We start from the raw sequence: 27,269 nt of genomic DNA, 5'->3' as shown, positions 1-27,269 counted from the left end.
TTCCATCCTAAACTGCTGCCCTAAAAGTGCACCGACTTCGTGGCGTTGCGACTCTCCATTGTGGAATATGACCCAGACACAGACAGACAGACATCGTTTGTTGCACCCAACACACGTTTATTTACACTATATTTACAGTTCAAGTTCAGTGCACGTCCCAGTGCCTCCAGCGCTGATCCCCCAAAGTCCAGGCCTCAAAGTCCAAATGCCTCACACTCCTTGCCTATAACGATGGCCAGCTGCTCCGCATCTGGACAGTCAGTCCCTCTGTATTTCGATCAAGCTCTTATAGGTGTCAGTAAGATGAAGAAGACACAATTCCAGGTGTACCTTTAATAACAAGAAGAAATGTGTTTGAAACACTGAAGGACAAGGTAGGCAACTTGATGCAGCCTTCACCAAATTGGTGGTAAGTCGCATGAGTAGCAGCTGAACTGGAGGGCAGGAAGGCGGACAAGAAAGGACTGGTGTGGCCTGGATGGGAGATGGTGCAAGAAGGCTGGGGTCTCGAGAAAACTCTTACATAGTGTATATAATAAATTGTGTGTGCATATGATGTCATGATCACTCAGTTTACCAGGTAAGATTCACAAAATATAGTATGTATGAAATATATGATGTGTGAGATGTATGTGTGTAAATGGGTATGATATATATACTGTATGTATGTGTGTATATATATATATAATATACATTTCATACTATATCATACATATATATATATAGCTTAGCATATATGTGTTATGTAGTGTTATGTATTTGTATATGTAGTATGAAATGGGTGTATATATATATATATATATATATATACACACACATTACTACCAAACAATTATATCCTTTGTGTCTCCTCATGGGTGTAATCCCACTGCGCTTTAAGCAGTGTTTGTGTGTTTTATACTAATGCTATTACTTACAGTCGAATCGGCGTCCCAGAGCACCTTTGACTGGAAGGAAATTGAAGAGACGACAAATAAATACATTTTAGACAAATATGCTAATTAATTATTTATTCCTTCTAAAGGATGGGGATGTAGGGATGGGTGGGAGGTCATCTTTATTCTGGGTAAACAGGCCTAACTGGCCATAATGATTGTGACCTACACCTATCCCTATTTCGTCAGCATGCCGCCACAAAATAGAAGACCCAAGTAGAAGGGTTAAGTCTGGAGGTTAGCCATCCAAGACAGAAAATGAAGGCTCTCACTTTGATGACACCAGCTCCGCTATCCCTGATGTCCCAAATATTAGGATTTCTCTAATAATGTTGGAAATATTGCCTACTGTCACGATAATCTCTGCCGGCGCTCAGGCTGATTGCAGGTAGACGCCCGGTCACACCTGCTTGGCTCTTTCAGTTTCTACAGCCTCACAATCGCTACAGGGCCGGGCGGAAGGGCCCACAGCCGATCCAGCCGCCCACGACCTATCGATTGCTGACAAGAGAGGAGACCTTTATTTTAATTCAACAACAAAAGCCAAACTAGCAAAACTTAGAGCGTGCCCAACTTTCTTTCTATTCTTCCATTGATTTTCCCTGCCCCCACCAATCTTGATGCTCTCGCTGACAGATCGGGTGCCTCTTGCCTTTCTAACTCTTCGTGCTCAATAGCTACAGAGACTGGCGACACTTTCTATTGGGGAACCTCATGATATCTATCTTGTGAATGGTCCTCTATCTGACACGGCCTGCACTGACAATTTGGATCACTGCCTGTCACTGTTTCACTCAACTCCTCTCCCTTGTTACCCAACAGCGCACCATTATCTGCCTGCTGGGTTTGCCCCTCTCAATATGTAGCTGGCTACTTGACTAACCTTTTCATTCTTGTCATGCCTACTGCCTCCTCGAGACTGACAGCCAGTGCCAGCGGGCTCAACCTGTCACGCCATCTTGCTTTATTGAGCTCTACCACATCATTGAACATATCTGGACAGTTCTAGTCCTCCTCTGTATTTCGATCAAGCTCTTATACGGTGTCAGTAAGATGAAGAAGACAAAATGTCATCCAGGTGTAAACCCATTTAATAACAAAGAATGATAATGTGTTTAAACGACAAGAACTAAAGGTTACATGGCCACACTCGGATGTCAACACATTTCACCAAAGTTGTGATTAAGGTCCATAAGTGAAAGCCCAGCTTCTGTTATCGGTCAGTTTAAATGCGGTCTACATAGGAAAGGGTGGGATGGGGGAGTGATGGCAGTTGATGTCCTGATGTTCTCAGTAGGGTCTAGCTGTGGTTCTCCAGAACTCCTCTACATACATGGAGGAGGTTGTCACTTTGCATTATACGTCAGTGATATTACATGATCCACCAGGTTACTCTATGGTTAAGATTAGAGTTGGGGAGGGTCACGGACTCAAATAATGATGACTGATGAGCAATTGGCTGTTCACTGGGGGCTTCTGAATCTGCAACTAGACCCTTCTTGATGTAGAGCAAAGGCGAAAGAATTAGCAGCTGCAACCACTCGTGATGTGTGGAGTGGCATTGCTTGGCTTGGCATAGCCCTGAAGGTGTCCCCTAAAGTTTTGGTGTCTGACGACTGAAATGGGGTCGACTCGAACCGATCTTACTTTGTAAAGCTCATTTACTACCCAAAACCTTTTAACACTTACAAACTAGGGTTACCCCCATGATGTCGCACTCTGTTGCAGACAGCACTCCACAAATTGGGCTCCTCCTGCCTTTCCCTCTTTCACATCCAGAAACTGACAGTGCTTCTCGATTTGGTCCTTGTGATGGGGTAGGGTGGATGTTTTGGTGTTACTATTTAGTGTTCCCCCTAACCACACTAAGCCCTAACTTTAACTTCCATCCTAAACTGCTGCCCAAATGCCTTTCGCGCCTCAGTCCTCTCTCCAGCTCCGTCCTTCTTCCACCCGACTTCCGCTACTGAATGAAGGGAGGCGGCCCCTTATATAGGAACTTGGATGGGCTCCAGCTGCTTCCCGGCATTCCTCCGCAGACACGCCCCAGTGTGGCGGAAGTGCCGGCTGCGCACCCGGAAGCCCTCCGGGTGTCCCCTGTCTTCTTCCCCCAGCTCTTCCTGGTGCTGTGCTCCAGGTTTCTTCAGGCACCGGGGCGCCGCCTGGCGGGGCCATGGGCCCCTACAGGGTTGGGCTTCCAAGCCCTCTACCCGTGGCCCCCAATACAACCAGGGCGGTTGCCCCCTTGCGGTCTGGAGGAGGTACAAGCCCTCCTCCGGTCCTCCTGGGCGTCCCAGCTGGGCTCCACCCCCAGCCGCCTGCGTCACCATGTACAGTACAAAGTCTTCATTTTGTTTTTCTTCAGCCATTCAGAGGTGGATTTGCTGGTGTGTTTTGGGTCATTGTCCTGTTGCAGCACCCAAGATCGCTTCAGCTTGAGTTGACGTAACAGAGGGCCGGACATTCTCCTTCAGGATTTTTGGTAGACAGTAGAATTCATGGTTCCATCTATCACAGCAAGCCTTCCAGGTCCTGAAGCAGCAAAACAACCCCAGACCATCACACTACCACCACCATATTTTACTGTTGGTATGATGTTCTTTTTCTGAAATGCTGTGTTCCTTTTACGCCAGATGTAACGGACATTTGCCTTCCAAAAGTTCAACTTTTGTCTCATCAGTCCACAAGGTATTTTCCCAAAAGTCTTGGCAATCATTGAGATGTTTCTTAGCAAAATTGAGACGAGCCCTAATGTTCTTTTGCTTAACAGTGGTTTATGCCTTGGAAATCTGCCATGCAGGCCGTTTTGCCCAGTCTCTTTCTTATGGTGGAGTCGTGAACACTGACCTTAATTGAGGCAAGTGAGGCCTGCAGTTCTTAGACGCTGTCCTGGGGTCTTTGTGACCTCTCGGATGAGTCGCCTCTGCGCTCTTGGGGTAATTTTGGTCGGCCGCCACTCCTGGGAAGGTTCACCACTGTTCCATGTTTTGCCATTTGTGGATAATGGCTCTCACTGTGGTTCGCTGGAGTCCCAAAGCTTTAGAAATGGCTTTATAACCTTTACCAGACTGATAGATCTCAATTACTTCTGTTCTCATTTGTTCCTGAATTTCTTTGGATCTTGGCATGATGTCTAGCTTTTGAGGTGCTTTTGGTCTACTTCTCTGTGTCAGGCAGCTCCTATTTAAGTGATTTCTTGATTGAAACAGGTGTGGCAGTAATCAGGCCTGGGGTGGCTACGGAAATTGAACTCAGGTGTGATACACCACAGTTAGGTTATTTTTTAACAAGGGGCAATTACTTTTTCACACAGGGCCATGTAGGTTTGGATTTTATGATATTACTACATTGTGGTATAGTAAGGGGGCAGTATTTGCTTTAAATTGCTGATGAATAAATAAACAATATCATTAGTACGCAATTGAATAAAGAACATCATTACTAGCGAATTGATTAAAAGATACACATCAAATGTCGTGCCTTCATCATATGATATCATTTGGACATCACGTGGAGAAGAGAACATGGAAGGGGTCTGACATCTGACCCCTCCCATGTGAGTCCTCAGCCTATCTCATGCCCCACAGTGGACCTTGGCCCCACCCCATTTTCCACAGCAAGGTGAGGATTACTGAATACTAGAGGAACCAGACATCCTATCCCACCCTCATCAAATCCCACCCCATCCCACAGTCAGGAGTAATTGGGATTCCTGGGCACCTGAGTCCAACAAACCTCGCTATCTGGGGTTACCCATCATGCTATTTAAATTCATCATTCTACAATTGTACATGAATAGCACTTAACCAATCAACACGTTTTTCTCACAACTCGAGTCCGATGGTACTCGTCAACTTCACATGTGTCCAACTCTGTTAAAACTAACTTGCTACCTGACACTGAAAGCACTCGATCACTGTGGTTGACCCTCATGCGATCAACACAGTTGAGCTCAGCCACTCGCCACCTAAGTAACGACACTACTTGTAAATCGGGTCTTGACGTACTCAGCTGCTACCCAAAGCCTACGATATTTGCCAACTGGGATTGCCCCTCACAAAATCTCACTTTGAAGCATACACTCTCTACCTGACACCGACATTGCTGACTCAACAAATTTGATTGTTCCTCTTCTGTCACTCTGACACCCACTCTGTACACATGACCGACAGGACTTGTCAAATCAGGGTGATTCTTCGCTGTCTGAGTCCAACAACCTTGTGGTCACTCATTACGTTGTCTAGATAATTCAACCTTACTCTCGAAACATAGCCAATTCACATTTGACAAATGGACATATTAATCTTACAGAGACTGGGTGGCCCTTCATGTTTGTCTCACTCTATTGCTCTCATTCGTTACTTGAAGCCTACAACAATTGCCAAAAGGGGGTCTCACCTCACAGTACCTCAGTGTGTCGTGCAAATTCACTGCTGGCATCATCAGGCTGCTCCTCCTACTTTGCCATTCTGTCACAGCCACTCGCTGTCTGACACCTAAAGTCACTCCTCAACACAGTCGCACTTAGAATTCAGGTCTTGTCTCATTCACTTGCTACCAGAGGCCAACATCGCTTGCAAATTCCCCTCACTCTCTTGCTAAATATGGAAGCTTATTCCTGGCATTTGGAACAAATAATAAAAAATTATTTTGTAAAGACATTGCCTGTTGCAGTTGGTAACATGCATGTGTGCCACTCATCTAGTGACAGCTATTGAGGAAGAGGTTAAGCAATCAAGTGACAATCATTGAACAGATGTTACAGGTATAGAGTGATCCCCCACTATATCGCGGTTCAGCTATCGCGCTCCCGCTATAGCGCAGATTTTTCTGTGGAACATATCTAACATTTAAGCAATACAGTAAATCATTAAACATTGTACACTACGGTAGACAAAGAGTACCCAGATGATTTCTTACAAGGTCCATTATTGGCTGAAAGAGGAGACTCAACCAATCAGAGCAGGATTTTCATTCTCTTGGGCTCTGATTGGCTACTGCTGCTAACGTGGTGTAATCTCGCAAGAACAGCGCGCGTGGGTCCCTGACGCATCTCAGTTCTCTGCGTATCTCGTACCTTGCTTGTGCTCCGATTGTTGTGAGCAAACTTTTTGTGAACTTTTCATTTTTTTTTTTTAAGCCCTACGATGGAGCCCAAGCGTCCTGCGTCTTCTAAGCCTTCTGGTAGTAGTGAGTCTAAGCGCCAGAGGAAGACCTCAACCATTCAGGAGAAGGTAAAACTCCTGGATATGCTTCGGGAAGGAAAGCATTACGCGGACGTCGCTCGCCATTACGGCTTGAATGAATTGACGGTACACTACATTATTTTTATAATATTATTATTATTATTATGTTGCTCCTATACTTAGCCCGACATCCACATATCATATGTGTTTACAAAGTGTTTTAATAAGTTTACATGTGTTTAAAGCGTGTGGGAGGGGTATTTTAAGGCCTAAACTATAAAAAAAAATGTTTATTTATATGGTCTTTCTATATTGCGGATTTTCACCTATCGCTGATGGTCTGAAACGTAACTTCCGCGATAGGCGGGGGATCACTGTACAGTTAATCCTGTATGTGCTGAGGAGTACAATTAATCGTCCCGGCCAATAACCTCTAAGGGTGTAAGGCAAGTAGCAGAAGTGGCAGATTGGACAGCAGTTCTTTGCAGGGCTCCAATCAGAAAAGAGTGTGCTGTGTGCAATCCAGTACCTCCAGTTCACCTATCAATAAAGCATCAGTTTAGCATTAAGCCAGCAACTTTCTATAGATATTTTGAAATGGTGTGATCTGGTGGCATAGTGGCTAGTGTTCATATGTTGAATCTCGGGGAGCGGGGGTGGTGTGCTCAGGTTCGGGATGGAAATAGGAGATGGATGTTCTTTACTTCACAGCACATAAAGCACTTTTGTGTTTTGTCAATTGAGACGTATCTCTGACCCATTTTCAGTATTCTGTGTTCAAACAGGTAGTCATCTGCAGTTAAACACGCACACACTGATACCAGTTGTGGAGGACTGCCGGCTTCCCATGCCGGTCCTCACCCCCAGGCCACCAGGAGGAGCTCTCCCGACAGCAGGATCGTGCCCCGAGGTCCAGCAGGGCCTTATGGACTCTGTAGTGTTTATACACAGCCCTGCTGGATATCTCGGGGACCACCAGGAATCACTGTGGGGGGACTTATGGGCTGTGTTGTGCCTTATGACCCGGGAGTACGTCACGGTCACGTGACGGGAAGGAATGATGTGCTCCCGGGTTGAAGTAAAAGACTGATTGCCCTGACCCGGAAGGAAAAAGGAACTGTGGACTGTTGGGACAGAAACACCTCCGGGTCAGGGGCTATAAAAGGGCGGTGCCTCACTCCAGACAATGAGCTGAGCTGGGAGGTAGAGGAGCAAAGTGTCTGGGCGAGGAGGAGGGTTTAAAAGAGTATTGTTATTGTTTGTTGTATTTAATATATGAGTAGTGTGGAGGGTGCTTGGTGCACTGTGAAAGAAAATAAATGTCTTGGACTTTTACCTGCTGTCTGGAGTTATACCTGAGGGTTCAAGGGAGCACTAGCGCCCCCTACTGCCACACAGTCAATCCACCAATGCAAAGGGAGAGGGGTCCCCCATGTAGATTCTGGCACCACTTTTTGTTTTGCCTACATTAAAACACCTGTATTGAACTTGCTAAACTTTGTATATCTATAACATTTTATCAGTTCTTGTCACTTGATCACAAGCTACGTTGTGTGGTTAGTCTCTCAATAGCTGCCACCAGACGACCGAAGCACGTGCATGTATGATGTTACTAGCAGCAGACGGTATCTTTGTAAAACAATGCAATTCTTTTGAGAAGTAATTGCATTTCTTTTTTTTTCCCCAGTGGTGAGGATACGCCTCCGTTGAAACCTATAAAGTACCTGTGTAGTTTTGATGCAGCTATTTGCTGTAGATATTTTGGAAACACTGGGATCTGGTGGCACAGTGGCCAGCATTCATACGTCGACTCTCGGGGTACTCAGTTTGGGAATGGATAAAGGGGAAGGATGCTATTTAATTCGTCACACTTGAGGGACAAAACATTTTTTGTTAATTGAGATTTGAGGTGAGACACAAAAATAACCGGATAGGTAAAAAAATATAAATTTATTGAAGAATTCCAGCATTCTAAATATTGTCCCCTTCTATATGCTCTCCCTCCCAATCTCTACACCGTTCCATACGTGTCTTCCATTTTATTGAATCAGTGCTGGAAGTCTTCTTGCTTGAGGCTCTTCACCAGGCTTGCCATTTCTGTCTTCACTTCATCCATTGAAGAAAAATGTGTTCTGTCACGTTTGATTTTCGGGAACAAGTAAAAATCACAGGGAACTAAATCGGGCAAATAGGGAGGAGGATCGAGGACAGGAATGTTTTAGTCAGTCAAAAACTGCTTCACGGAAAAAGTAGTACGATCATTTCGAGCAATCTGATTCACCGTTTGGATGTTTTCATCCATAGACCTGGCCGTTGAACGTCTTCCACATTTTCTTGTCCTTCCTTGAAACGCTTGTGCCATTCAAAAACTGTTATCACCATACACTGTTTTTATCATTTCATAAGTTTGTTCAGTTTCGCGAGAAATCTGATGTTGATTCGCTGTTCGATTTTTTCACCCAACATTATAGCGGCAACTCGTGAAGCGATTGTTGTACAAATACTGACTGGGCTATTCACAGGATATACCTAGCCGGCTGGCAGCTTGAGATGGCACGCGAGTAGGAGGAGGGGATATAGTTCTATGATTCACGTCCAGCCAACCTCCAGATGGTTTTTCAGGAAAGCCCCAAGCCGAGTCCGGTTATTTTTGTGTCTCACCTCATATATTGCTGGCAGATTTCCAGTATTAAACAGGGAATCGTCTACTGTTAAGCACACACACTGATACCAATAATCTGCAAACGCAAAGGGAGAGGATGTGCAAACCCCATGCAGACTCTGGCGCTGTGAGGCTCTGCCATTCTGCCTGTGTTGAAGAGTTGGGGATGGAAAAAGGGGAAGGATGTTGTTTACTTCACAGCATACGAAGGACTAAACATATTTTGTTAATTGAGACATTATTACTGAAACGTTTCCAGTATTTAGTGTTAAAACAGATCGTCCTCTGCAGTTAACCACACTCACTAGTATCACTGAATCCACAAACGCACGAGGTAGAGGATCTCCATGCAGACTCTGACGGTGTGAGGCAGAAATGGCAGCTCTGATCTGTCAGTATGCCTACGTTAAAACACCTTATTGATCTTACCAAAGTTTATGCATATCTTTTAAGATTTTTTCTGTTCTTGCCACTTGATTGCAAGCTGTTCATGTGGTTAATCTCTCAATAGCTGCCACCAGACAACTAAAGCACGCGCATGCACGATGTTACTAGCAGCAGACAGTATCTTTGTGAAATAGTGCAATTCTTTTAAGAAGTACTGATATAAATTGTATGTTTTTGTCACTGGCATGAATAAACTTACGAAGAAACCTATAAATAAAGTATCTGTGTAGTTTTAATCCATGTATTTGCTATAAATATTTTGATTATAGCGATCTGGTGGCACAGTAGCCAGTATCTATATGTCCAATCTCTGTGGGCTTAGGTCGGTAACTAAAGAAAGGGAAGGATGTTCTTTACTTCACCACACTTGAGGGACAAACATTTTTTGTTAACTGAGACATATTACTGACAGATTTCCAGTTTGAAACAGGGAATTGTCAACAGTTGAGCACACACACTGATGCCAATAATCCACTAATGCAAAGGGAGAGGGTGTGCAAACCCCATGCAGAGAATGGCTCTGCCATTCTTCCTGTGTTGAAACCTCTGTAGTAAACGACCGCAAATGGAACCTCGTGAAACTTTTATGCCTGCCACGTTTGTTAAGTTCTTGTCACTTGATTGTGCACTATATGTGCGCCTAACCTCTCGCTCACTAGCTGTCACCAGACGACTAAAGCACGTGCACAATGTTACTACTATCCGAAGGCAATATCTTTGCAAAATAATGTAATACTTTTGTGAAATGACTCGAACATTTTTTATGTGAGGGTCAGGAATAAGTTTCCATACCCGAGACCCACAAATCTTACAAAGCTGATCGATCAGTCCCACGTGTTCTTTAGGTAGCCCATACTTACACACTTGCAACTCTGTGTCACTCTTTCACGCTTCCCAGCCTGCTGACACCGACAGCACTTGGCTGTCAACGAGGGAAAGCAGAGGTATTTGCAGATGTGGAGGAAGACACAAAAACATTTGTCAAATCAAAGGCTTGAATTATTACACAGAGTTCACCGAGTCTGACGAGGCGCCATTGTCCGCGGCGTTGGAACAAGCGCTCCCTTTTCTTTTCCGTCGAGGGGGTGGGGGGGGGGTTTGGGAAACAAACCTTGCTTTTCTCCTAATCAAATCTGGACATTCCAGCCGGACTATCCCGCCCTTTTTTTTCCCCTTCTAAATTCTTTGCATTGGCCACGGTTGGAGCGCCCGGTGTGGACACCACAATGGCATACATTGACTTTTGTTTTAACATTTGGAGATTTTTTTTTTTCTGAGTTGTTCAGACAGATTAGAGGGTTAAAGGGGGGGGGGTGATCTAAAGAAGAAAAAAAATTGCCCGTTTAGTCCCCGATTTGGGCCAGTGTGATCATCCCATGTTTCTTTCCCCTTATCTCTAAATGCACGGACCCCAATATGGAAAGAGAGAAAAGCAGGCCTGCTGGTAAGTTTGGTTGCCATGGGAAGCGCTTGTGTCCCGGAGTCATGACCTTCCTGTTTTAAGGCACAGTAACTTATTGAGATGATACAAATTAGGCTAATTCTTTATCTGCCCATTTAGCTGCTGCGGAGGGTCGCAGGTCAAATGACTCCTTTTCATGGAGCAGCTTTTGAAGTGGGAGCTACCACAGTGAGAGCCCCAGCATGGACAGGACCGTGAGTAACCGCATAGTGAAGATGGGAAGGACGGGGGCGGTGGGCTAATGACATCAAATCAATGACCGGACAGACAACAACCCAAACCCCCACACCCCTCACAGCTCACAAAAGACCCCCTTCTTATCAGCTCATTCTTGTTTCTGGTCCTGGACATGGCTCTCCAGATGGAGAGGAGCGTCTCTGTGTGAGGAGCTCTTCAGGAGGCCTGCTCTCCAGCGTCGCTCGGAAATACGCCTGTCAGTGGGGCAGACAGCCCAGCTGTGGGAGGACAACTGAGCCGAGGCTTGTTGGAGCGTCTTGATGATCTGCCTTATTGGGAATGTTGCTGGGAGCGTTCTAGTGGTGCACACTATGGAAGGTGTTATATACGGCCGCTCAAAGCAGCCATGTTTATTTTACATATTGTTTGTCAGAAGCACACAGTCACAGGGAGTTAGTGTTGGTGGCTCGCAGTCAGAGCTTCAAATGTGTTAGACATACACGCACTGCCATTCCAATGTCCTTGTAATTTTTCTCAAGCTTCCCTACCACATGCCAGAGACGTGCGTGTTAAGGTCATCAACATCTGTGTATCATTAGAATTAGTATATGTTTGCCTGGCACCTTCGTCCTAGGGGGCCTTACAAGATCAAGGTAGAGCACAAAAGCTTACATCTCTTATTTATCTATCTATCTATCTATCTATCTATCTATCTATCTATCTATCTATCTATCTATCTATCTATCTATCTATCTATCTATCTATCTATTATATAGTGCCTTTCATATCTATCTATCTATCTATCTATCTATCTATCTATCTATCTATCTATCTATCTATCTATTTATTTATTAACTCTTTAAGGGCTGAATATTCTTTCCAAAAAACTCAGTTTTCTAAAAAGCGCACAAAGCAGTGGTTTCACACATAAATAAATCTAAAATGTCTGTTGCTACGTGCTGTGGCTGCTGTTGGCGCATGTTTGGCATCTCTGTGGGTGCGCGGGGGCACCTCAGTGGCCAATAGGAATGCATGGTGGGCTGGCTGCCTTGGCTGTCTTTGCACAGCAGATGGGCAGCGGTGGCAGTCACAGTGTGACGCAACATGGTTTGTACCTCTCGTCATCATAAGTGGTGGTCCTCCCAGATGAACGCTGCCGTATGCGAATCAGCTACCCAAACGTGTTCAGCACCACAAGATCAGCAGGGGACTGATCGGCTGATGCCAGTACCTCACTTTTGTTTTCGATCTCCATCTCCTGATCACTTGCATCAAATTTCAAGTCCGACAAGTCAGAGTCTGATTCAGCAATAATACGTAAAAGATCCGTAGAGTATTTTAATTTGCATATCCGCTTTAGTCTCTCGCCAGATGTCGATGCCATTTTAGAAATTGTTTGCTCTTCGCTACTCATGCAGGGGATCTCGGTCAAATCAACAAAGCTACTTAACTTTCCTTCTAGCAAAGAGAGTTGAACTAAAATGGAAGGGCGAGTTTTGTCACAGTTTACAGCCGATTACTGTCCTCTACCCCTGAATTTCGATAAAAGTCGACATGAAGCCCTGAAAGAGTTAACATAGCTGCGTTAAGTGGCTCATTCAGGATCACCCCGCAAGTCACAGAGTAATTAAACCAGCAGCCTCCTGGTCTATGGGTAAGTACCTGACCCCACTACACTACACTACACTACTCCACACCAACCATACACACTGGATGGTAAGGTCGTCCACTGGCTATTGTTGCTGCCTCACATCTCTGTCTGGTCGCTGTTTGCATGTTCTCCCCTAGTCCATTTCTGAAGTATTCCTACGATACTCCAGTGATGTTTGTGTTAATTGGCAGGTGTGGGACCCTATACTGAATAGTAAGGTGGCCTAGTGGTTAGTGTTGCTGCCTCACACCTCCCGAAGCCAGGATTCAAATCTGTCTATTCGTGTTCATGTTCTTTGTTAGGCGGAGTGGTGGCTCTGAGGTTAGGGATCCGCACTGGCAATTGGAAGGTTGCGGGTTCGAATCCCGTAAATGCTACAAGGGACTCTGCTCTGCTGAGCCCTAGAGCAAGGCCCTTAACCTGCAATTGCTGAGCACTTTGAGTAGTGGGAAAACCGCTATATAAACGCAAAGAATTATTTGTGGTGTCTCTGCACTGTTCCTGCTGCCCCATAATGGCGCGTGTGTGTTAAGGCCGTTGCTGTTTGTGTGATGCCTTTATTCAACATGACCTATAAGATCAGGGTAAAGTACCAAAGTTTACAGATATTTTATTATCATAACTGGCATAAAAGTCAGATTTAGGGAGACACTCAGGGTCACATGGGACACTTAAACCAGCACCTTTACAAGCTGACTTAAGAGGATGTGTGCGAGACCCTGTACTGAATGATAAGGCGACCCATTAGTTAGTGCTGCTGCCTTGCACCTCCTGAAATCTGGGTTCAAATCTCTGCCTGTTCACATGTTCACCCCATGTCTTTGTGGTGTTTCTGAAGATTTCCTGTTATACCCCAATGATGTACGTGTTGTGTTCATTACTTGTCTGTATTTGACTGCCACTTTCATCCAACAACTGAGATCAGTACGAGTTGCCTCCAGGATTAAGGCCCAGTACTCACTGCACTAAACTACACAGACTGAATGCGAGGGGTTGTCTGAGATCCGTTACTGAATGGTAACGTGGCCCAGTGGTTAGCACTGCTGCCTTACTGTGCCTGTCTTCACGTTCCTGTCTGATCACCATTTACATGCCATTCTGGCATTTCTGTAGCCTTCCTAATAAACTCCAGTGATATGCGTGAAAAGTTAATTAAAGTGCCGCGGGTGACATTCTGTAGTGAATGATAAACATTAGGACAATCTAGACAAGAACAGGCCATTCATCCCAACAAAGCTCGTCAAGCCTGTCCACTCAATTCGTCTAAAATAACATCAAGTTGAGTTTTGAAAGTCCCTCAAGTCCTCCTGTCTACCACACTACATGGTCACTTATTCCAGGTGTCTGTGGTTCTCTGTGTGAAGAAAAACTTTCTAATATTTGAGCAAAATTTACCCTTTCCATTTCCAGCGGTGACCCTGTGTTCTTGATGAACTCATTTTAAAGTCACCGTCTCGATCCACTGGACTAATTCCCTTTATAAACGTAAACACTTCCATCGTGTCTCCTCTTAATCTTCTTTTGCTATAACTGTAAAGGCTCAGCTCTTTTAATCTTTTCTCATAACTCATCCCCTGTAGCCCCTGAATCAGCCTAGTCGCTCTTCTCTGGACTTTTCTAGCACTGCTATGTCCTTTTTGTAGCCTGGAGACTAAAACTGCACACAGAATTCCAGATGAGTCCTCACCAGTGGGTTATAAAGCTTCAGTATAGCCTCCTGTGACTTGTACTCCACATATCAAGGCGCTATATAACCTGACATCCTGTTAGCCTTCTTATAATGGCTCCTGAATACTGTCCGACAGTTGATAGTGACGAGTCCGCTGCAATTCCTAAATCCTTCTTATAAGAGGAGCTTTCGATTTTTTAAAACCTCTCATTGAGTATTCAAACCTCACATTTCTGCTTCTTACGTGTAATTCTTTACATTTATTTACATTAAATTTCATCTGCCACAAATCTGCCCAAGCCTGTCTGCTGTCCAAGTCCTTCTGTGATGATTCCACAGATTGTCAATTATCTGCCAGTCCACCTATCTTGGTGTCATTTGCAAACTTTACCAGCTTGTTGGTTACATTTTTTTGCAAATCGCTTATATATTTTAAAAATAGCGGTGGTCCCAACACAGACCCTGGCTGGACTCCACTCACTCTTAACATCGGCCAGTTCTCATTGGGTTCCACACACAATCATCCTCTGCTTCTTTTCTAATGAAGGGAAATACACATTTTTAGAGACCCCTTTCACAATCTGTGGGTTATTGGCAGTATTCAATCCTGGGAGGAAGATCGGCACAGCATTGGAGTACAAAGAGTTAAAACCAAGCCATTTTATGGGCACGACAGCAGCATGGCATGAGACAGCTGAGAGGCAGGAATACAAGAATTGGCTGGGCAGCCAGTTCTAGAAGGAGTCGTGGTTGCTCCAAACATCCTCCATTTAAGAATTATGGGGGCCACTATGCTCTTGGGGGACATTGAAGTTGCCTTCAAAGATGGGAAGCACAGAAGCGGACAGGAGGCGAGAAAAGGCGCCTTGAAAATAACGACAAGAGTCTGAGAAGCAGGCTTTACTTAACATAGCTGCGTTAAGTGGCTCATTCAGGATCACCCCGCAAGTCACAGAGTAATTAAACCAGCAGCCTCCTGGTCTATGGGTAAGTACCTGACCCCACTACACTACACTACACTACTCCACACCAACCATACACACTGGATGGTAAGGTCGCCCACTGGCTATTGTTGCTGCCTCACATCTCTGTCTGGTCGCTGTTTGCATGTTCTCCCCTAGTCCATTTCTGAAGTATTCCTACGATACTCCAGTGATGTTTGTGTTAATTGGCAGGTGTGGGACCCTATACTGAATAGTAAGGTGGCCTAGTGGTTAGTGTTGCTGCCTCACACCTCCCGACCAGGATTCAAATCTGTCTATTCGTGTTCATGTTCTTTGTTAGGCGGAGTGGTGGCTCTGAGGTTAGGGATCCGCACTGGCAATCGGAAGGTTGCGGTTCAATCCCGTAATGCTACAAGGGACTCTGCTCTGCTGAGCCCTAGAGCAAGGCCCTTAACCTGCAATTGCTGAGCACTTTGAGTAGTGGGAAAACCGCTATATAAACGCAAAGAATTATTTGTGGTGTCTCTGCACTGTTCCTGCTGCCCCATAATGGCGCGTGTGTGTTAAGGCCGTTGCTGTTTGTGTGATGCCTTTATTCAACATGACCTATAAGATCAGGGTAAAGTACCAAAGTTTACAGATATTTTATTATCATAACTGGCATAAAAGTCAGATTTAGGGAGACACTCAGGGTCACATGGGACACTTAAACCAGCACCTTTACAAGCTGACTTAAGAGGATGTGTGCGAGACCCTGTACTGAATGATAAGGCGACCCATTAGTTAGTGCTGCTGCCTTGCACCTCCTGAAATCTGGGTTCAAATCTCTGCCTGTTCACATGTTCACCCCATGTCTTTGTGGTGTTTCTGAAGATTTCCTGTTATACCCCAATGATGTACGTGTTGTGTTCATTACTTGTCTGTATTTGACTGCCACTTTCATCCAACAACTGAGATCAGTACGAGTTGCCTCCAGGATTAAGGCCCAGTACTCACTGCACTAAACTACACAGACTGAATGCGAGGGGTTGTCTGAGATCCGTTACTGAATGGTAACGTGGCCCAGTGGTTAGCACTGCTGCCTTACTGTGCCTGTCTTCACGTTCCTGTCTGATCACCATTTACATGCCATTCTGGCATTTCTGTAGCCTTCCTAATAAACTCCAGTGATATGCGTGAAAAGTTAATTAAAGTGCCGCGGGTGACATTCTGTAGTGAATGATAAACATTAGGACAATCTAGACAAGAACAGGCCATTCATCCCAACAAAGCTCGTCAAGCCTGTCCACTCAATTCGTCTAAAATAACATCAAGTTGAGTTTTGAAAGTCCCTCAAGTCCTCCTGTCTACCACACTACATGGTCACTTATTCCAGGTGTCTGTGGTTCTCTGTGTGAAGAAAAACTTTCTAATATTTGAGCAAAATTTACCCTTTCCATTTCCAGCGGTGACCCTGTGTTCTTGATGAACTCATTTTAAAGTCACCGTCTCGATCCACTGGACTAATTCCCTTTATAAACGTAAACACTTCCATCGTGTCTCCTCTTAATCTTCTTTTGCTATAACTGTAAAGGCTCAGCTCTTTTAATCTTTTCTCATAACTCATCCCCTGTAGCCCCTGAATCAGCCTAGTCGCTCTTCTCTGGACTTTTTCTAGCACTGCTATGTCCTTTTTGTAGCCTGGAGACTAAAACTGCACACAGAATTCCAGATGAGTCCTCACCAGTGGGTTATAAAGCTTCAGTATAGCCTCCTGTGACTTGTACTCCACATATCAAGGCGCTATATAACCTGACATCCTGTTAGCCTTCTTATAATGGCTCCTGAATACTGTCCGACAGTTGATAGTGACGAGTCCGCTGCAATTCCTAAATCCTTCTTATAAGAGGAGCTTTCGATTTTTTAAAACCTCTCATTGAGTATTCAAACCTCACATTTCTGCTTCTTACGTGTAATTCTTTACATTTATTTACATTAAATTTCATCTGCCACAAATCTGCCCAAGCCTGTCTGCTGTCCAAGTCCTTCTGTGATGATTCCACAGATTGTCAATTATCTGCCAGTCCACCTATCTTGGTGTCATTTGCAAACTTTACCAGCTTGTTGGTTACATTTTTTTGCAAATCGCTTATATATTTTAAAAATAGCGGTGGTCCCAACACAGACCCTGGCTGGACTCCACTCACTCTTAACATCGGCCAGTTCTCATTGGGTTCCACACACAATCATCCTCTGCTTCTTTTCTAATGAAGGGAAATACACATTTTTAGAGACCCCTTTCACAATCTGTGGGTTATTGGCAGTATTCAATCCTGGGAGGAAGATCGGCACAGCATTGGAGTACAAAGAGTTAAAACCAAGCCATTTTATGGGCACGACAGCAGCATGGCATGAGACAGCTGAGAGGCAGGAATACAAGAATTGGCTGGGCAGCCAGTTCTAGAAGGAGTCGTGGTTGCTCCAAACATCCTCCATTTAAGAATTATGGGGGCCACTATGCTCTTGGGGGACATTGAAGTTGCCTTCAAAGATGGGAAGCACAGAAGCGGACAGGAGGCGAGAAAAGGCGCCTTGAAAATAACGACAAGAGTCTGAGAAGCAGGCTTTATGGGAGCACACTTGACAGAGGGAGACATTCAGACATACGTCAATACAGGGTACACGTAGGGCAAGAGAAAGCAAATCTATTTAATTGATCCTGTTACCCGTTGACAAGTTTCTGACAAAGAGTACGTGGTCCTAACAAAGTGTCAACTGACTGTATTACAGTTTTGAAAAGATTAACACCATGCATGTTTTGTTGCAAATGTTAGAGCCACCGTATATACTCACGTATAAGTCAGGCCTTGAAACCCGAAAAATCGATCATAAAATCAGACCCCGACTTATACGCCCGTTCAAAAATGCGACACTTAATTTTTTTTTTTTTACATCTTCTTGCCTCCTCCAATCTCGCATCAGTTTCTCAGACACATCGAATTTTGTTGCAGCAGCGCAGTTGCCAATTTCTTTCGCTGCTTCAACGATGTTTAATTTAAAACCAGCTTCATATTTTCTTCCATCGTAGATAAGGGATGCTGTTACGATAAAGGTGTATGAGGGTGTGAGATACAAAACACACAAATCAGTGCAAACGTCCCTTTGGAATAATTTGGGTATCACCGTGTGGTCACGTAGGCACAATAGAGAGAGACAAAGAGAGAGGTTAGGAGCACACGCTGATACAGCGCATTGCCACACACACATAGAAAATAAAGGCCATGTGCTCCATGGTTACTCTCTCAGGTGGGCGTTAGCATATCATAATCTATTGGACCAATAGCGGGAGTTTTCTTCATTCGACTTATACGACCAACATTATAAAATACCAGAAATTATACAATAAAATCAAGTCTCGACTTATCCGTGAGTATATGTGGTATTTCTAACATGGCTTTTTTTTTTTTAATTCTAGAAAAGTCAGTTTGTCAGCAGTGATATGACAGTTTAAACAAACATCTTATTCTTGATAAGTAAGGTGTTGGGGCAAATCAAAGTACAGAAACTCTACTGGTTAAAGTAGTAAATGACTTAAGGGTTAATACTGACAGAGGCCTGTTCTTGTTCTCTTAGATTTGAGCGACACCATAAACCACAGTATTCTAATAAATCGTCTTAGCCAAAGGGTAGGCCTTTCCAGCAGTGTCTTAAATTGTTTTCAGCTTGTTAGTTGTGGTGAGTGTAGTTCGGGGGTCCATGATATTGTATGGCGTACCACAAGGATCTATTTTGGGCTCGCTGTTATTTTCAATCTATATGCTCTCATTGTGCGAGATAACCTCAAAAGAGAAAATGAACTACCACAGCTCAGCAGATGACTTGCCGCTTTACTTATCATCTGTATACTGTAGTACCTGATGACCCTGACGCCTGACGTATTTGTATTTCTGAATGGATGAGTGACAACTTTCTCAAGCTAAATAAGGAAAAAAAACGGAAATTGCAGCCGTTAATAAAAATGGAAATAAAGAGGGTTTTAGAGATAAATTTGATCCCTTGGCATTAAACATCAAGGCAGAAATAAAGAATTTAGGTTTGATCATGGAGTCTGACCTAAACTTTAAATTGCACATTAACCAGATTATTAGGACTGCGTTTTTCCATGTAAGGACCACTGTATGCGTATGTTTTTAGCTGGCTAGATTACTGTAATGCACTCCTAACTGATGTACCTAAGAAAGACGTCAGTCGGTTGCAGTTAGTCCAGAATACAGCAGTGAGAATCTTTGCCAGAAAAAGAAAAAAAACAAAAAAAAAACATGACCACATCTCACCCGTCTTGGCGTCGTTACACTGGTTAACTGTGTCTTTTAGAATTGATTTTAAAATACTACTAATGTCGTATAAAGCCATAAATAGTCTCACTCCTTCCTATATTTTGGAGTGCCTGTCCCCTTAAATTTCAGGTTGTAACCTTACATCTTCTAATGGTGGTCTGCTTATTATTCCAAGAGCCAAGCAAAAAAGAACTGGTGAGAGGGCATCTTTTGCTGCTATGCACCAAAAATCTGGAATACTTTACCTATGGAGATGTGCCAGGCTAACGCTGTGGAACATTTTAAGAACCTCTTAAAATCCCACTTTTTTAATTCTGCTTTTTTATAGTTACAATTCAATTCTACCCTTAATACCCTTGAGATCTCCATTTTCTGTTCCGGTTCTTCTGTGGTAGCGTTTGCCAGCGTTAACCTGATCAAAGTCCTGTGCAGCCATCTATGATCTTTGAATGTTTGAATGAAAGTGAATACTCAACTCGACTCAAGACCCACTACATTGAAGGCCAGGTTTATACATCACGCAGCGAGACGCGTGCTCCAGCGGACATGTTCTGCTACGCAAGCGTTTTACTGTGTATACTTGCATACGTACTTTACGTAAATCTGGAAGAATCCACCAGGCGGCAGTGCGAGATATCGTCACGGTGAGTACAGGTTCGGCTTCGCTGTGTTCTGAATTGCCTGGAACAGCCATTAAATTCCGATGACACCTTACCGTAATATCTCAGAAAAAGATGTTTAATGATTAAATCCATCAATCCAGGGATGTGTCCATTCCAGCTAGCATTGGGCACAAGGCAGAAACAATCCCTACACGGGGCATCAGCTCATCGCAAGATGAATACAAGCACTCACATACACTGGCATCATTTTAGCGTCACCAAATCTGCATATCTTTGGAAGGAAACCGGAGCACAGTGTGGAAAACCAGCAGGAAAACATGGAAACTCCAGGCAGGGAACACCAGCGACATGACTCTCTGCAAGACAGCAGTGCTACCGCTCCGCCACCGTGTCACCCCCATGTGTGTAATTATTAACAGTATTCATTATTTAAATGAAATCATGTATTTGAATGCATTTCATCATGAAAGTGATATCAAATATAAATCTAAGGATTCTAAATGTGCAGAGAGTTGGAATATCATAAATGTAATGTGTTCTGTGGGGCGATCTATTGCTGTTTGCCACTGCTGTCAGGTCAGGAGGAAGCCCCAGAAAAAAGAAGATGGCATGTGAGACTTTTAAAATGTATCGTGTCATTACGATTGTGAATATGTGACGCTTGAATATATAAAAGCACCACGAATGCATCTGTATGTCGGCATTTTGCTGCACCGCATCGAACTATTCATCAAACATCGAAGTGCGCACATTGATAGGTTGTAGGTTCCACATAGCGGCTTTCTCTCACACCTAGATAGTAAATAGAGGCTCTGACGTCTCATTCCGACTTTTATCACACTGTGCTGCCCGACTTTTTGCTGGTACTGCAACTCGCACACGCGTCACGTTCATTTCTGAGGACCTGCTCGGAGGACGCGTCAAATGAATGCTGGGAACGCGTGGCAGCCATGATGCATGCGCGTCTGCGTTCTGAGCGTGAAGTATAAACGAGCCTTAAGACGAAGCATAAAAAAAAACAATAACAAAGGACTTAAGAATATTTATGTTAGGCAGAATTCCCAGTGAGGGCTGGCGGTCTTGTGGCCACTCTAGAACCTCTACATACAGATTTTGTTTTCATTTTGTTTCTTCAGTTTAACTGTAGTTTTTTTCTTTTCCCCTTCTGTGCACTCTGGCCCTCTGACCTTATCATCAGTCTCTCTTATTTAGAAACATAATAAACAATTCTATATCTAAGGACTCTACTTATATATATATATATATATATATATATATATATATATATATATATATATATATATATATATATATATATATATATATATATATATCTGTTTTATGTAGGCATCTTCTTTTTCTTCTTCTTCCTCTTCGTCTTTACCTACTTCTGTGTGGGGTTGATGTTCTTGATCAGCCTTCTCCAAACACCTCAGTCCTGCACCTCCTCTCCAGTCAGACCCTTTCCCTTCAGATCTTCTTTTACTTTATCCATCCTCCTCCACTCAACAACAACAACAACAACATTTATTTATATAGCACATTTTCATACAAACAGTAGCTCAAAGTGCTTTACATATTAAAGAATAGAAAAATGAAAGACATAATTATAAAAAAATAAATCAACATTAACATCGAATAAGAGTAAGGTTCAATGGCCAGGGGGGACAGAAAAAACAAAAAAAACTCCAGACGGCTGGAGAAAAAATAAAATCTGTAGGGATTCCAGACCACGAGACCACTCAGTCCCCTCTGGGCATTCTACCTAACATAAATGAAACAGTCCTCTTTGGATTTAGGATTCTCACGGAAGGGCATGATGATGATGATGGTCACGTAGACTTCTGCCTTTTAATCCGTCCATCATTGTTGGAGCATCATGAAGCTTTGAGTAGGTGGAGGTGGCGCAGGCCACCACCACAAAGAAACCGGAAAAAGAAACAGAAAAGAGAGTAGGGGTCAGTACCGATTTTAGAGCCACCATGAATAGTTGTTATGATGAATTGAACATACAGAGTATCAGGATTAAGTTAAATTACGATTAAAATGAAGTTATAAAAAGGCCACTCGTTTACTTTTGCCCCCTGCACTTCCATTCCCTTTTGCCCACATATTCCTTGTCTCTCCTCCTCACATGTCCATACTCTTCAGTCTACTTTCCTGTATTTTCTTAGATTTCTCTCCCACTTTTATTGCACCTCTGGTGGTCTCATTTCTTATTCTGTCCTTTTTTGTTTTGTAACTCCACACACCTCCACATTCTCATTTCTGCCCCATCAAACTTCTTCTCCTCATCTCCCTTTACTGCTCAGGTCTCAATTCCACACCTCATTGGTGGTCTCACCACTGTCTTAAAAGCCTGACCTTTAACCTTCGCCTTAATTCTTTGATCACACAATACTCCTGACACCTTCTAAGTGTTCCATCCACCCTGCACTCGGTGGGTTGTCTCTGCTCTCTAGTTCCCCATCTTAGGCTACCACTGATCCTCAGTATTTAAACTTCTCCAGTCTTTCTAGTGGCTCCCCGTGCAGGCTAACTTCTGAATCCTGATCCTCCTTAAGCCTCAGATATTCTCCTTCTTCTTCTTCCTGTTTATCTTCAACCCTGTATCTTCCAAAGCCCTCCTCCACTTCTTCAAACTTCCTCTCCACTTCCTTCTTTCTGGCACTACACAGCATAATGTTCTTAGCAAAAAGCCTGCAGTGTGGGGAATCCGTCTTTTATCCCACGACTCAACACCTCCATAACCAGATCAGTTATCAGGTCAGGACTGGTGCAGACCTTGTCTAACTGGGATCTTGCCTGTTTCCTTAACACTGCTTTTAACCCAAGTCCTCACACTATCATACAATCCTCACACACTTCTCTGGTCCCCCTTTCTCTCTCGTGCACCTCTTGATGTGGCACTCTTATCATTAGCCCTCTCCACACCTATGCAATACTTTGTGTTTATGTCAATGCTTCTCTATAAGCTGTCTTAATGCGAAATTGTCTTTTGTAAGAATGAACTGTATATGTTTTGTATACCATTCATGCATTATTATTCTTGTCTAAATTTAATGTGTTTTTCTTTGCATGTAATTACATCTTTGACTTTGACGACTTTGACGTCTCCATCCTGTATGTGAAAAAGTGCTATAGAAATAAATGCTGCTGTTGTTGTTTCTAATCTAAATCTAAAAATGGCCAACGTTTCATTTATAACACTGAGGGTCCCCAAGTGGGCCATACTGGGCTGGCTGGTTCTGTCCGATGGGCCCTGTGACACTGCCGTTGTGTCTCGCACCTCCATTGGCACGTGTTATGTGTCAGTCTGCGGCTCCGTTTTAAACCCCCAGGAGCTGAGGATGATTTATGTGGAGGCTGAAGTCCCGTGGATAGTCGCTGATGCTAAACTCCATTTACTGATGTAAATGTTTTGTTTCTGCACTGATGCCTTTTAATCTGCACAATATTTTCCAAACGGAATTTATTTTTCGCTAATGGATTGATATATTAAATATTCTCTACGCTTTCTGTCCAATTTCTCTTTGGATTTATTTATTCGTTTTCATGTTAAAAGTGGTAGTACTTGCGACGGTGCAGTGCAAAATGGGGAAGTGGGAGAAAAGAGACGTGGCGGGCGAAAGTCGAGTTTGAGAGGACTGAAGTCACTGGAAACACTGATCCGTTGGAATTAAAGGAGAGGAAGCAGAGGAACACGTTAGAGAGCGTCACAGTCATGATCTTAATAGTGAAGCAAAGACTTCTGCAGACACACCTCAATTTAGTCTGCCATACCCATTTGTTTTTAAGCCTGGGACGTTGTGAAGAATTCATTCTGGGCAATTTGGGGGTTGAGGAAAAAAAATTTAATTACAATTCTGTCTGAGATAGATCAAGTGGAACTGTCATAACATATTTCGGTTGGGGGTTACAGACCCCAATATGCCTGTCACTGAAGAGCGCAAGAAAACATCTGCACATTATTAACATCGGGTGAATTTAGTGGTGCTAGTCAGATTAACCTATGCATCTGGGTGAGTGAAACCAGACTGCCAAAGAAAAATGCACATGGACACAGGGAAAACATACAAACTCCACACAGATTGAAGCCCAGTCTTTACAGCTACTGGGTGGCAGCACTAACCAGTGTGCCATCTCAAAGAAGACAACAAACTCACCCATCTGGGCAATTAAATACACTTACAAGGCCATATGTTAGTGGACACCTGACCATCACACCTATATGAGCTTGTTAGACGTCCCATTTCGGAACTACTGTCATCAGTGTGGAGTAGGACCCCTCTGTTTGTAAATGTAGCAGCCCACACCAGTCTAGGAAGGCTTCGCCTAGGAAGTCTTGGAGTGGGTAGTGCCCATTCAGCCAAAAGAGCATTGGTAAGGTCTGGTGCTGATGCTAGACGAGAAGACCTCACTCAAGATGGCTCTCATTGGGTGTTCCAGTTCAAACCAAAGGTGTTCAATAGGGTTGAGGTGCAGGCCACTCCATGTATTTATGGAACAGTTATGGTGGAACAGAAAAGGGTCTTCACAAAGTTGTAAGTGTGTGATTTGTCTGAAATGTCTTTGTATGCTGTAACATTAACAGGACACTTGACTGAAATCAATGGTTCTAACCCAAACCCTAAAAAACAGCCCCAGATCATTAATCTCCCTCCTCCACCATACATGCAGTTCAGAAGGTAGTCTTCTCCTGTCATCAGCCAAACCCGGCTTGGTCCATCAGACTAATAGTGAATTGAATTGTGATTCGACACTCCAGAGCACATGTGTCCACTGCTGCAGAGTCCAATGGTGGGCGGTGTGCTTGGCCTTGGAAACTCATGACATTGTCACACACATGCCATTTCAGACCAGGGGGTGGCAGGGTGCCCTAATCCTCCCTCTTTTCCATCGGTAGACCAACCATGTGAAATTTCACATAGACTCAAGGATGTCACTTCCAGTTCCAGTTCCAATGACATCACTTCTGGTTCCTGTCCCGATGACATCACTTCCCTAGTCTGGCTCTAAAACTGCCATCTTTGCCTATTATGATGGTTCTATTGTTGGACTGAAGTCTGTTGGGGCCTGTTCAATGAAACCGACCTTTCAATTTTAGCAGCCTATTTCACAACATGAAGCTCTTGACATATGGTTATTGTACTGATGTTGCTTCCAGAGGCAGTTTGGAGTTCCGGAGGGTGGACCATTGTTAAGTGCTATGCACTTCAGCACTCAGCAGACCTGCTCTGGCAGTTTCTGGGGTCTACCTCTTGATGAATGAGCTATTGTTGGTCCTAAACACTTCCACATCACACTATTAAGAGTTTACACTAGAGCAGGGCAGATTCTAGTAGAGTGGAAATTTCATGTACTGACGTGTGGCAAAGGTGGCATCCTATGACAGGGTCATGTTTAAAGCTTCTCTGCTCTCCAATGTGAGCCATTCTACTGTCAATGGAAGCTGCTAACAATGAAAGAAATTAAACTCAATCATTTGGGGGGGTGTCCGCATGCCCACAGTCTTTTGGTCATGTAGCGTACTTCAGAAGTAGGAGACTGGCAAGGTGCCACTGAAGGAGAAGACTCAGTTGATCGAGCTGTACTGTGGGACATCCTGAGGATTTGTGGGATCCCCTTGAGGTTGCTGGATATCAAGGCCGGCCTGTACACTCGTACTGTGATTGCTGTGCAGAGTGGATGCAGGACCTCTACGTTTTTCCCAGTTGATTCTGGGGTTCATCAGCGGTGTGTTCTACTCCTACCCTGTTCAATGCTTGTATGGACTGGGTGTTGGGCAAGGTCATGGGGTCCAGCGGTTGTGGGGCATCTGTTGGTGAAGAGACATTCTGGGATCTTGACTTTGCTGACGATGCTGTAATATTCGGCGAGTCAATGGAGGCTCTGATCGGGGCGCTCGAGAGACTGCGTGAGGAGTCTGAGTGTCTGGGCTTGCAAGTGTCCTGATAAAAACCAAAGAGCCAGGCCTTTAATGACCTCTTGGGCACGGCCATTAGCAGTGTGTCTGTCTGCGGAGAGAGTGTCGACCTTATTGAGAGGTTTACTTACCTGACAGTGACATTCATGTCTCCGGTGACTCTTCCCATGAAGTCAGTAGATGGATTGGGAGAGCATGGGGGGCCATGAGGTCGATGGAAAGGGGTGTGTGACGCTTCCGATATCTATGAAAAAGGTCAAAGGTCCAAGTCTTTAGAGTCCTGGTGCTTCCTGTCTTGTTATATGGTTGTGAGACATGGATGCTAGCCACTGACCTGAGACGAAGACTGGACTCTTTTGGTACTGTGTCCCTTTGGAGAATCCTTGGGTACCGCTGGTTTGACTTTGTATCAAATGAGCAGTTGCTCATGGAGTCCCAAATGAGGCACACTACCTGCATTGTGAGTGAGCGTCAGTTACTGCACTACAGCCCGAGGGTGACCCAGCTCGTAAGATCCTCATTGTTGAGGACCCGAGTGGCTGGACCAGTCATGTAACACCTGGCTGCTGCAGATAGAGGGTCATTTCCAGAGGGTGGGATTGGACCGCATGTCTGCCTGGGGGGTTGCCAACTGGGATCCCGAGTTGTTTCTTTGTGTAGTGGGTGTGGCAGCACACTGTACCAGTGCATGCTCCCCGACTTGACTTCACTTAACTTGCTCATGGCTGATATAAATCGGTCAAAGGCACAAGCCTCACAAAAATCAACAAGCATACACCACATTAATGTGACAGTTAAGAGTCAAAACTATAGGAGACCATTTTTGGTTTACAAAAGAACCATCCAGAGAAAGAACCCTCATTCCCTTAGATCTGTAAGAGTTTCTATTAAAAGCCATGAACGGCTGGTGGCAGGTTGGAGAATTGCCAGTGTTTTCCTGAGTTAGAGGACCCCAGTTTGCATGTAACAACACAGGCTTTCTTAATCTCTTAATATCCTGCTGATTAATGTCCAATTATCAATTGCAATTCTAATGATCAATTTAAAGATCAATTACTGATTATTGATCAATTAAAGTTGATTAATGACCAATTAAGTACTGGTTAATGACCTTGTACCAATGGCCAATTGCTGATTACTTACCAATTTATTTAATGGCTAACTGTCCATCCATTATCCAACCCGCTATATCCTAACTACAGGGTCACGGGGGTCTGCTGGAGCCAATCCCAGCCAACACAGGGCACAAGGCAGGAAAAAAACCCTAGGCA

Source organism: Polypterus senegalus, chromosome 14, assembly GCF_016835505.1.
Source record: "Polypterus senegalus isolate Bchr_013 chromosome 14, ASM1683550v1, whole genome shotgun sequence".
NCBI lineage: Eukaryota > Metazoa > Chordata > Cladistia > Polypteriformes > Polypteridae > Polypterus > Polypterus senegalus.
Note: the sequence above shows the minus strand (reverse complement) of the source record.